The following is a 13269-nucleotide window of genomic DNA, read 5'->3' on the forward strand; positions in this document are numbered from 1 at the left end:
ATGACAGGACCTGAATTCAATCCTTTGAACCCATATAAAAATACCTGAAGTGGGGCTCAGAAAGACACACACTGCGTGCTTTCTCTCCTATGTGTATCCTAGCTTCAAGTTTTCACATTTATATACTTAAAGGTCAGGAAGCTAGAAAGGGTCCATGATCTGAAGGAAGAGGAAAGGCCTAAAGTGGGGAGAGGATGTTAGGAAACGCATGTAATGTGAACGTAGGGGGAGAATAATGGAGGTTAAAGGTTTAATCAAGGATAGGAAGAGAAGAAGAGATAAGAAAGAGGAGGAGTGGGTTAACCAAAACCGAGGATATATGAGAAACTCTTCTAGAAGCCCTTCTGCTTTGCAAGATAATTTTAAACGTGATTTTTAAAAGGGGGTTTTTAACAGAGGTACCCTGCATGAGTAAATAATGCTTCTCTTGGAAGACACAGATTATTAAGGGAAAATACTAAGTGTGGGGTACCTCCTATGAGCTTTTGGTCAATGAGGCCCCCGAGGCTCTCAAAACAGCACAGGCTATCGCCGTTGCTTTTGATGGTCCATCATAATTAGACGGTAAGGCTCTATTGCCGAAGACATAACACATTTCAGTTTTAGCACATAAGTAACCCAAACTGAAACTGACCTGAAAACTTTCTCTATGCTGGCTAGCTTTCACTGCACCCAAGGTGCTATGCTCGCCCCTAAAGGAGAAAGGTGACCAGGTGCTTACATAGCAGTGAACCCTCACACCCCAATACTGACCTGCAGAGCAGAATGAGCCCACATGTGCAATAGTGGCATCACTGCAATGGAAGTAACACAACTATTATCAGGTTGGACTAGGGCCATGGACTGAGTCCATAGGAGCAAATTTGTGTCTGGTAGAGTAAATCTGGTTAAAAACCTATGGCTAGGGAGGTCATGAGGGGAAAGAAACAACTCTTATTGTTTTTTCCCCAAACAGGAATGTTGTTAAGCTTCCTTATAAATATTTATGTTTATACCCATAGATTATAATAGATTATACTTCTATTCCAAGGCTTAGAGCATATCACGGAAGAGTGACCAGAAAGAATGTAAGAGCTGGAGGACGTGGAGGAAGGCTATGAAATGCTGCCTTGAGTACATGGAGTGGTCATGACACAGCCATTGCACTCATGAGCTCATGGCTCTTACGGTCATCTGCACAAGACCTACACAAAATCAAGCTGGTTGACATTCTAGAATAAATCTAGCAGGTCTCATGGGGCCCCACCTCTAGCCGTGGAACTGGTCACAACTGCTGGCTTCTGGGGGAGGGAAAGCCATGTTCATTCAGGGGTGCGGCTGCTAGTAGATTCTCCTCACTCATGTAGGTAACACCAATCAGAGTTAGTAAAGTACCAATAGAAAGATGAGGAGAAGACACGAAGGTGAGATGGGGGCATGGGTAAGGAGGTTAGGGAAGGCTTGGTGGGAATGGTTGGGTGTATATCTGATCAAGGTATATTGTGTACATGTATGAAATTGTCCAAGAATAGGTCTTTTAAATATTTTCTAAATTTCTATTGTGGTGGCACTCACTTGTAATCCCAGGTGTGGAGAGGCATGAACAGACAAATTCCATTCACTCACAGGTCAGACAGCCTAGTCTAATAGGTGAATTCCATGAGAGTGAACGATTCTGTCTCAAAAAGCAATGGCAGATAGCCCCTCTTGAAGCAAGTGAGAACCGCATAGATTTGTGTGCTTGCCTTTTGGGCAGAAATATATTTGAACCTGTGTGAGTATTTGACTACATAGGGGAAGCCTGTCTCAAAACAATATAATGTACTTCTGGCCTTCAACCTAATGGCATTTAACCTAGCAGTTGGTACATGTTACAGTAATGTGCTGAGATTCATTCTCTCTGTTCGTTTCCCTCTATGACCTATTACACTTCCTCTCAAGAAGGCTCTAATTCAAACCTCTCAGAGAGATACTGGCGTAGGAACACTGTGATGACTTCCAACTCTAGCTGAACTTGACACTAAACCCTTAAATGCTCACTTCATTTTATCCCTATGAAATGTACCCAAAGAAAATTCCACCTCTCTCCTCAAGTTTTCATTCGCCTCCCACTTTTCTTTGCGCCCAGTGCCCGCTGCTTTGGTTTGGCCTTGTGCTTTCACACACTTGGCAGATAGGTAGAGGTGGGAGCAATTCAACATCTGCAGAGCACAGTGGTCTACTACTTCACTCCCGCTCCTGGAATCCATCACCGTTAGTCCTCCTCTCCAACGCAGTAGCCATTTTTACCTAGCTTCTCTAATCTCATCAAGTCCAGTAGGTTACAAAATTCCAGGAGACGTCTGGCCAAATTTCACGATGATTTGATTATCCTACAGACCCTGCAAGTTTAGCTTCTCCTTTTAAAACAATCCAAGATGTTGCTTTTGAAAAAATATCCCTCTTAAAAACAACACTGCCCCAGAAGTCTATTGCCTTTCATAATGTCCTTTCTGGGAAACCTATTATTTTCCATTTATGGCTAGAATTTTTATGTTCATTTCCTCTGCAGTGAACTATTTCCCAGGCCTTCCCTTTCTCCTCCTTATAATTACTGCCACAAACATTGGTAAAAGACCAATAGTACCCGGGAACAGCAAGTCACAAGAGCATATTCCATGTTCTTGAAGGAAAAATTTTCATCACAATTGCTTAAATAATCAAATAAGAAATATTCCACATAAAAGGAGAAGAAACAACCATGTTGGAAAGCCTCCGTTCTTTACAAGCATCTGTTTGTTCAATACTTATTTTAAGAACAGAGAAGAGGGATTTTAAAAAACCACAAAGTATAATGACATATATGTATGAAAATGACACAATGAAACTCGCTATATTTTATGCTAACTTTAAAAATTAGTTTAAAAGATAAATAGGAAAATAAAATATAGCTATTTATACAAATTACGTAGAGCTTGTAGAATATAGAGGGGACTACACAAATCCTGTCCTGAAGGAACTTACAATCTACAGGGGAGAGAGGGCTTCAGTGCCTGTCAAGGTACAAGGGCACATAGATTGAGAAAAGATTCTCCCTGGCAACAGGCTAAAAGGAAGGCTGTGGGAACATGGTAGCTAACTGGCTTGTGAGGAATAGGATGGGCTTGGTCTGGAGTTCTCAGAGGAGGAGAGGTGTGAGTATAGGAAGAAAATGAGTCAGTGCAGATGACCAAAGATTAGAAGGTTCTGGTAGGATAAGTGAAAGGTGTGAGAACAGCTCAGATGGATAGACAGGTTAGAGCCAAACCTTGCAGTGCTGAGACTGCCCAGAGGAAGCCTCCAAAAGTGAGAACCCTCCGGGCGGGTGTTGGGCAAAGGAACAAGAGGATTTGGAATGAGGCAATAGAATGCCAAGGTCGACGACACAGGGTTTGTAAATAATCGTAGGCTGGGCCTTGATGATGTCATAGGACAGCATAGCAGGAGAATTAGAGAGGTGGGGGAGATTTCAAAGGCATTTTGAAATTAAAATTGACAGGACTTCGTATCTGGTGGTCTGTGAATGGGGTGAAGGAGGGAGCAGTCAGAGTTGACCCAGAGCTTAAGACTGGCTGATTAGGGCGGCAAATGAGAATTATAGGATGAGATATTCTGGAGGGAAAATGTGAGTGGGAGAGACTATTAAAGACATTCGATGACTGGAAAAATAATGTTGCCTTTTTAGAAAAAAAAAAAAAGATTCAATGCTAGAGATAGAAACAAATGCCGAAACCGTCTGCACAGATGTGGCCACCAAAGCCATGACTTTGAGCCACAATTATTGTCTGTACGTCACAAAGCGAAATGATGTTTTGCTGATTATCTACTTTGTTTGATGAATGTAAACAGCCAATATCAGATCATTACAGCATAGGTATTTTACAGGCGGAATGGCCCAGTTTTGCAGCCCAATCAATCAAATTAAACACATCACCATCAATCTTCCCTTAGCTTTGGGCTGTGCCAATACATCCAGTGGGTGCATGCACACGCTGAAACTGAAAACCCAGTTGAGACACTGATTTGATGGCACTAATCTCCAAGCCTCCAGGGACCTCAGCTACGGTCTGGCCAACTGCACCATTTAGAGAGCAAAACAGCCTTCTTCCCACTTAGCTGGTACCCTGGTACCCACTTATTGTCAGAAAGAAATCTTCCCAAGAAGAGGAAACATATCACATTGTTCTACAGGAATGCAACCACCTTCAAATCTGACGGGTGGAGTTAACCTAGTGAAAGTCACATCCTAAGGAGAAGTAACAAGAATTTTCTGAGGGAATTTCAGCTGAAGCAGAAATTCGGTAAATGTTGCAACCCAAATGGTTCCATATTTCCATGCAGAAATTACAGTTGCTGACAAAAGTTGGTGAGACCTCTCTTATGCTTTTCCTTACACAGAGCACAAGGGCATCTGGACCCAGAGGAGCTGCAGTCTTGTCATGGAAGAAGAGAACTCGGCTGTGACCAGTACTTCCCCCATGGCAGGGACGGCGTCATCCAATCCTTTGTCTCAAGCCCAGTGACCAACTACTGTTCAGAGAGCATGTAGGCATGTGTCTAACTCTCATTTTAAAAATAAGTTGACCTTATGAATAAATCAAGGAGTAACTTTTTTGGACCACTTACACTCTCAGAGTTTGTCAAGAGAAAAGAAAAAGTATTTCCCACAGGCAGAAACAGGTTATATAATGAAGAAATACTATAGATGATTTTCTGCTCTTTCCAATCAGATTTCCCGGAAGGAAAAACAGCCCTTAGTGGGAAGTAGCTAAGGGCACTGCCAACTGTCTAGGCTCTGTAGACCCTTATAGAGAGGCCTGCACCAAACACCTGTCAGACCCATAGACCAAAACCTATCTAAGACAATGTCAGTCAAGTAAGAAAGCCCTGCTTGTTTTTAACTCTTTTTTTCCCTACTCTACTCCAAGCCCGAGGAAGAGACCTCACAGTCTGTGCCGCTTCCGCACTACCAGCTGTGAAGAGGCTTCACAGTGGGAGAGAATATTTTATTTTAAGTTGACTTTGAAGTGTTGACATTCAGTGAGCTGGGCTTGCTGAGTGAAGACTGCACGTAAGAACTTTAAAATGTTGTGTGTGTTTGTAATGGGCAATCTGTGCTGCATCTTAACTGAGGGGTAGGAGCTTTGGTTTTAAATCACCTTTGGGGTGTTGATAGTTTGTGGGCTGTATTTGCAGACGAATGATTGCTTGCCAACTTAAGTTTTTTGGTTGGTTGGGTTTTGTCTGTTTGGTTTTTTTGTACCAGGGTCACAGTCTGGGGCCTCAGGCTGGCCTAGAACTCAAGGTCTTCTTGCCTCAGTTTCATGGGTACTGGTAATACAGATGCATGCCAAGTACCAAACTGGAACCACAGTCCCCACCTCTGCCTACCTCCCTCCCCCTTTCTTTTTTTTTTAAATTTTTTATTATTATTATAATTTGTTCCCATTACTGTAATCCCCTCTGTCTTATCTTCCTGTGCCCACCCTGCCTCCCTTTTCCATTCTATTCCCCTCCCCTAGAGGTCCTCCTCCTCCATCTTCTGACCATAGCCTATCAGGTCTCATCTGGATAGCCTGCGTCCCCTTCCTCTGTGTTCCCACAGGGCCTCTCCCCTAAGGGGCAGTAATCAAATGGAGGGCACCAGAGGCAGTTCCCTCCTCCACTCCCGGTTCTCCCTGTGGAGAATGAGTTGTCCATTGGCTACATCTGAACAGGGGTGGGAGGGTCTAAGTCCTCTGCTTGCAGTGTCCTTGGTTGGTGTATCAGTTTGTGCAGGATCCCCTGGGTCCAGATCCACCAGCCTTGATAGTCTCCTTGTGGAGCTCCTGACTACCCTACCCTTCCCCCCCTCTCCCCCCTCCATCTTTCCATCCCCCAAGTCTTCCATGCAATTTGCAACTCTTTCCCAGAGTCTGGCTGAATGGTCCAGCATCCATCCTGATTGATCCCCCACTGGGTGGAGTTTTCAGAGGACATCTATGTTAGGCTAATACCCACTTATAAGTGAGTATATACCATGCACATCTTTCTCGGTCTGGGTTACCTCACTCAGGATGATCTTTTCTAGTTCCATCCATTTGCCTGCAAATTTCAAGATACCCTGTTTTTTTGATAGCTGATTAGTATTCCATTGTGTAAATGTACCACAGTTTCTTTATCTGTTCTTCAGTTGAGGGGCATCTAGATTGTTTCCAGATTCTGGCTATGATGAATAGAGCTGCTATGAGCATAGTCAAGAAAATGTGTTTGTTGTGTGGTGGAGCATCTTTCGGGTATATGCCCAGGACTTTTCCTCTCCCACTTTCTTTCTCCTGCTTCTGCCTCCCAAACACTGGGGTATCAGTTGCACTCTCCATGGCTGGGTACTGACCTGAAATTTTTATCCAGGGTTCATATGCTCACCATGTAAGTTGCACACTCGGTTTCTCCCTCTTATCCATTGCCTGTAAAGATTTACATGGATTTGAGGAACATCATTGGTGGGAGAAAACAACAACAACAACGAAACAAACTAAAAATGCTATGATTCCGACTTCACCTGATGGAAAAAGACTCACACACCAGAGGTGGGCAAAAAAAAAAGCAGTGTGCACAGAAGGAAACTGTCACTCAGGTGTCAGCTGAGTTCATTTTGAGAGAAACACAGAAAATTAGCTGACAGTCTCCTCCCAAAGATTTCTGCAGCTCCCCAAAGGTTGGCAGCCCATCCCATAGCTCCTCAATGTGCTCCCTGTTCTGTTCCTCCCATTTAGAAGGGAGACTCTCTCATCTCACTCTTCTTGAAACACCCCCACTGCTGGCCACTACCTTTCAGCATGGAGTTAGCCCCTGGACAGGGAACACAAGCATCCTTTGTCTTTGAAGGCCCTAGGCAACTGGTGATGTCTAACCTGTGGTGTTCCCAGAGACTGACAGCCTTCCACTGTGTGGCTTCTCTCTTGTTTCTCCTGCTTCCTGCTCTAGCTTTCACTGCTTTCTCATCCAGAAAATCCTCGTTTACTTTTTATGCTGATTGGTTTGGCTATTGCTGTGTTTCGATGCGCCTTCCAAATCATGCCCCGGGGGCATCATCTTTGCTAAATAAAAGGCTATTTACTCCAGAGAGAAATTATGCTACTTCCTTCCAGGCTGTAGCTGCTGCAGTCACTCGTGGTTTAAATAGTAATTGCTTTATCTTGGCCATAAGATGCAGCAACAGGGTTTAATTTGGAGGAGAGGGGTGATTATCGCTACAGAGTGGTAGCAGGTGTCAGTGCTCCCCACACTCAAGGAGACTGACAGCAAAGGGTATGTTGATTGAAATTGTGTTAAAATTCTGGTTCTGATAAAATCAGCATGGGTTCTTTTTGCTTTTCCCGTATCTCCATCACACACTCACACACACACACACACAGAGAGAGAGAGAGAGAGAGAGAGAGAGAGAGAGAGAGAGAGAGAGAGAGAGAACAGAAGGAGACACTGTTCCTTTGGAAGCCATGACACATGACATACGGTGGTCATCAGGCTCCCTGACACTGAAGCACAATGGAGCCAGTCCTGACTCAGCAGAAGGCCAGTGGCTTTCTAGCTTTAAGAAGACTTATGCAACCAGAACACGGGCCATAGGGAAAGGTTTTTTAGCACCACACCATCTGTTGAATTATTGACCCTGGCCTCTGGTACCTGCAGGTAAGAACTCTTGTCAGCAACTCCTGACAGCTCAAGCAGCCTGGTGGAGCTATCACAGTTGGATGCAAAAGAATAAAAAAGAAATATCCTCCATCCTCATGAAAGCAACAAAGAGGATCTTGAGCCTTGACCAGTTGTGCTGCTCCCATTTTTTATAAAGACATCAGGTGTGGGACTATCCATCTTCAGCAGCAGTAGCCCAACAGTAGAGATGGTAGGAACAGAATGGCAGGCTGGGATGGGCAGTCTGTGGAAGCGAAGAGGCGTGTGGCTACAGATCTTGGCTCAGCGAATAGCATGAGGGATAATTGTGGATGGTGTAAGCACCGTTTGGAGGGGGTTCTGTAAAAGTTAGTGGTTCCTCGAGTCAACAAGAAGGCAGTCAGCTGGGGGCTTGCTGGCTGCTATTAACATTCGGGTTCAATAGGATGTGACTGGGTTTGCAATCAGCAGCTGCTAAATCTTGGGGCATTTGGATTACATGACTGTAAACGGCTTTTGTCTCTAAGTCCATGAAATTTACAGAGATCCAAGGTTGTACTGCTGTGGAATTAGTCTGCCACTTAAACTCATTCTCCTATCAATGGTCTCCAGTATGCTGTGAGGGACACTGCCATGCAAAATACTGCAAACAACATAGGTAAGAATACTGCACGTGGTTGTTAGATTAAATGCTTTGCCACCTTATCTGATTAAATCCCTACCACTGTCCTGAGAAGAAATAGTTGCGCTCACCTCTCTCCTTCTCCTCCCTCCCGTCTCCCTCCCTCTTTCTCGCTGTTTAGCCCAGGCTATCCTAGAGCTCATATTCCTCCACTCTTCGTCTGCCAGGTGCTAGAGTTCTCTATCTTATTTTAGATTTGTAAAAAGTTCCAAGGTTATTAATGACTTAAGCTCAGCTAACTTAGAAACATTGAAACTACTCAACTGAAGGCTCGAAAATAAATATTAAAGTAGAACGGCCCGTACGACTTGGGGACCTATCTCTGACACCCTTCCTTTAATACCCTTTCTTTGAAGTCAACTTCCCTAAAATCAAATTTGGGCTGATGGTCTCCACGAATTGACTTAGTGAGGAAGCCCTTCCAGGGTCGCCGATAAGGGATGAAGATCAGAGAGTCAAGCACGCGATCTCAGGAAAAGACTCATGGAAGTGGTGTTCAGAACTTTCGGGGGAGCCTGCTATGAGGAGGCAGGGAGCACACTACACCTCAGAAGTATCTTCTCACCTGTCAGTCAGCACTGTACCCATAGGGAACATCCCCCTGGCCCCCAGCACTTGCAAAGCAAATCACACCCAGCCCTTGAAACATAGAGTTAAAGGATCTGTCGGGTCTGCCCAGAGCACTGCTATTGTCCACTGAGCCCACTCAACAGCAGAGCTGGCCCACAGCCAGCTACAACAGTCCTTGGTTGTTGTCCCGGTGAGAAGAAAAGAGCCTTCTTCACTGGGGCTTCTGACTCACTGTCCGTACCTGAGAAGAAAGTAGGAAAGCATGTCAGCCTTCAGGTGAAAATGACCTGTGAGGTGGGAACCCGGCATTTTTCATAGGTGATGTTATGGAGGAGGCAGCTGGATGTGATGGGGCAGAAGGAGCTCGGCCTTTTCAATCAGAGGATGAAATGTAGTCTCCTGCTCTACCACTGTCTGCATCCATGGGTCTGTGAAAGTCATAAGCACTGTGAGCCTCAGGTCCCTTAGCAGGAAAAGGGAAAAAAAAATCTACCCCAGATTTTGCTGAAGTAAGCAACAAGGTGATGCCTGGGAAAACCCTTTGTAAAGGTTCATTGTTATGTGACATATGCTACTAGCAACATCAGCTTGTAGTTAGATTAAACAGAAAGAACCATGTTTCCATTAAAGTGAGCTTATATTTTCCATGATCTGCATGTGGGTGGATACAAAAGAACATCAAACGTCCATTCAGAGAAATGGAGGGTTCCTTTCTAATCCACTACGTAGCCTGCTTCTGCTTCCTCACTAACATCTCTATCCAAGCCACCCTCCGGCTGGAGACTAGATGCATTTGAAGAGAGAGCAGCCTCGAGCTTCTGGAAAGCAGAACTCACAAAGACAAAAAGCAGCAGGGCCACTTCAGGAGGGACCTCCAGCTCCCATCTCTCAGTCATCCTGTAGCCTTAGCTGTCCCCACCTTCCCTGCCAGACCTGGGCTGGACTCCCCAGCAGCTCCTCGGAGTAGGACTGTGGCAAACACGCTCATGAGAAGGTCAACAGGGCACAGCTGTAACCAGGCCTCTCAAATGCCTGGGGAAAGTGAGTTCTATGGTGTGGCATGCAGATTTGAACACCTGAGGCTTGGAGTTAAATAAAGCAAGTGTTGTTTGTGAAGAGTGTTGCTCTTCAGAGTGACTTCCATGCTGAACATAAAGGCTCTCAGCTGCGGCACAGTACATCTCTCTCAGCTGTCTCCTACGCAGGTAAAGAAAGTGTGTGCTTTAAGATCAGGCTAATCGGAGCTTCACTCTTTACTTCAGCATTTCTGGACTTTGTGACTCTGAACCTTGTTTTCTTGTCTGTGAAATGGAGATGCACTTTCTCTGGAGTTGCTGCAAGAATGCCTGTAAACCCACTGAGCTGTCCGCACTGCTTGGCAGACATTCAACAACTTCCATGAAATAAAATCAACACTAATACGTAAAAGGACTGGACAATTGCCTTTGACATAATAAAACATTAATTATTATTATGCTCCTCAGAAAGCACTTCATGGATTTGTCCTCAGAGGGCAAACTAATGAATATACAAATGGTTGTGGCCAAAAAGCTTTTTTAATTTGTAGAAAAGAGAGAACGTTTCTGAGATCTTTCTTGAAGATTTTCTGCCTGAGCTACCGCGTAAGTTCAAGGCCAGCCCATCTAACTTAGGGATATTCTATCTGAAAATAAAAAGTAAATAAATAAATAAATAAGACTGTAGTTGTAACTAACTCTGGGGTAGTCTTCATCTAGCATGTATGAGACCCTTAGTTGACTTCCATCTGGCACCGTTCTCCCAAGAAAAAAGAGGAAATTCTTACATTCTGGTTGGGCATAAAAAAGAATGTCTCCTCTCTCTCTCTCTCTCTCTCTCTCTCTCTCTCTCTCTCTCTCTCTCTCTCTCTCTCTCTCTCTCTTCCTCTCTCCCCCAATTGTTTGAGACACAGAGAGAGAGACAGACAGACAGACAGACAGACAGACAGACAGACAGACAGAGACAGAGAGACAAAAAGGCAGAGAGGCGGAGAGGCAAAGAAAGAGCTAGGAACAGAATTTACGACTTTGGACATAGCTAGGTAAGTATTCAACCACTGAACTATATCCCCAGACGTTTTTTTGTTTTTTTTTTAATTTTGAGATTTAGGTGTCTTAAGCTACATAGGTTGTCCTTGAACTCATTCTGTATCCCAAGTAGATCTTGAACTTAATATCCTGTTTCAGCCTCCCAAACCGCTGGAAGTATAAGCCTGCCCTACCAGCCTTCACATCTTAAATGTGGCCTTGTGCCTCAGTTCAGGCCTCCTGTGTCCTTCAATCATCGCACCCATCCTCCTTTCACTGTGAAGAGGGCAAAGCCTCTGAGCACTGGGGACACACGCAGCCTTCCCAGGTGAAGGGGAGGGGCTCACAAGCTGTGAGTCACCAACCCTTCCTAGCCCAGGGCAGGGCAGGGTGCTGTGACTGCCAGTTGGTGCTAAAGACCACCTCTCCTCTTTCTGCCTTTCACAGTGTGGAGCGTATGAGTACATGCACCGCTGATGTCCCTTTTGTGTGTCCACAGTCACTCTTGTAAGACACCAGTCAGACTGAAGCAAAGGCTCCTTAGTGGCCTCATTTGATTTTACAACTTTTCTGAAATCCATTCTCTCCTTCAACTTTGCTCTAAGGCAAGATTGATTCTGTTGTTCACGTTGCTGTACTGCTGCATACTCCAGGCTAGCTAGCCCATGAGCTTCTGGCTGATCTTCTGTCTCTGGCCGCTATCTCCTGTCTCAATATAGGGGTGCTGGGATTATAGATGAAGGCCACTATCATTCATTTTAATGTCTATTCTGAGGAATCAAACTCAGGTCATCAGGCTTGCACAGCAGGTGCCTTTACTAATGAGCCATCTCTCCAGCCTGATGCCAGGGATTTAATATATGAATACTGGCTTGCCACCATTCACTCGTGGCTGGAACTGTGACGCCCATGTTAATGGTAAGACTCGTACAGTCTCCCGTGCGCAGTAAATGATGAGGGGAGGATTTCAGTTGAAGTCTGTACCCGTTACTTCCTGCTGCTGTGACAGACTGCCTTGAGCAAAGGTGAGTTCAGGAAGAACATTTATTTGGGCTTACGGTGTCAGAGGGAGATTCCATAGTGGCAGGGGAGGCATGGCCCCAGGTATCTGAAGCAGGGAACTGAGAGATGACATCTTCAACCACAGATATAAAGCACGGAGACTGAATGAGAAGTGGGCCAAGGCTATAAACTCTCAAAGCCTATCCCCAAAAGCACAATTCCTTCAGCCAGGCTCTACCTTCTAACAGTTCTTTAATATCTCCAAGCTGCACCATCAACTGGGAAGGAGATGCTTAAGTCGAGACTGTGGGGGACATTTCTCATACAAACCATCGCAAGTTCTGGTTGGCATGCCACCTTTTATTGTCACCATATAACACTGCCTCTAAAAGCTGATGGGTTGTGTAAAGACAGGAGGCTTAGTGACAAGCATGGGATTTATAGGTTACTGACATATATAGAAGGGTCTGGGTAACTGCCTTGCTTAGAAGCCTACTTTGAAACACATAATAAGCATAAGTCCTATAGCTATGGATCAGCTTACATTTGTTCTTTTGTTACTATAGAAAATCTCTCTAAGCAACAGAAAAATCTGCAATCCACCCCTGCATAGGCATATGCATGCCCAGGCTAATTATTTGAGACATTGTTCAAAGAAGTACTCCTAATTAATGGTGCGCACGGCCTGTGCCAAAACAAGAGGCCAGCACCTTTAACAATTTGTAATCTGGTCTCCACACACCAGTGTCACGTAGGACTGCTGTCCCCACTAGTTCCTACCTTCTTTTGGGTGGGGGTAGAAGGAATAATGAATCAAGGGTAATGAATCAATAAACAGTCAGTTCCCTTGACTCTGTTGACATGCCTGGGCAGTTTTCTCTCATGATTAATTATAGTTTTGCAGGAAGATTAATTCACTTTTCTGGAGAGTTTTTCAGGTTTTCTGTTTTTTGAAAAGCCAATCTCAACAATCCCCCTAGGTCAGCAGGAATGGTTCAGTTCGGCTGGTCAAAACTGTCAAAATTAGTGGCTTTTTAAAAAGGGTATGGTTACAAGTAGAGGGGGAGCATAAATGTGTGTGGGTGTAGATGCGTGTAATATACATGACCATAAATCTTATAATTACGGTGTTTCATAGTAAGGTAAATAGCATATACTTTTTTCATGGTTTTCACTTATTACAAAAAGCCCACTAACTTAAACCTTTGCTTGTAGCAAATCAGATACTGCACACTTCAGATAATAATACAGTCAAAGGGAAAAAAAAAACAGATAAAAGGGGACATATTCACAAGTAGACTTAGCTCTCTTCAAACAAAG

Source organism: Acomys minous, assembly GCF_964271855.1.
Source record: "Acomys minous genome assembly, chromosome: 4".
NCBI classification, from domain to species: domain Eukaryota; kingdom Metazoa; phylum Chordata; class Mammalia; order Rodentia; family Muridae; genus Acomys; species Acomys minous.